Consider the following 296-nt stretch of genomic DNA (forward strand, 5'->3'; position numbering starts at 1 on the left):
TGGTTACCTCATCACCCTCTAAAGCCCCACTCTCAATGTTGTTGCACTGGGGTTAAATTTCAAATGTGAACTACAGAGGGAAACATTAAAACCAGAGAAGGGGGCAGGCTGAGGAGGCTGAGGCAAAGGGGTAAGGGAAGGACTGAAGGAAACTAGCTAGATAGGGTGCTCAATGGGGAGACCAGGATGAGGGGAGATGGCAGGTTTGGGAACTGAATCCATTTTACTCTATGTGGACACAGCCCCCACTTAAGTTCTGAAAATTACTGGTCTATCTTCCCCTTCTTTTTTTTTTT

This window comes from Mus pahari, chromosome 5 (genome assembly GCF_900095145.1).
Source record: "Mus pahari chromosome 5, PAHARI_EIJ_v1.1, whole genome shotgun sequence".
NCBI lineage: Eukaryota > Metazoa > Chordata > Mammalia > Rodentia > Muridae > Mus > Mus pahari.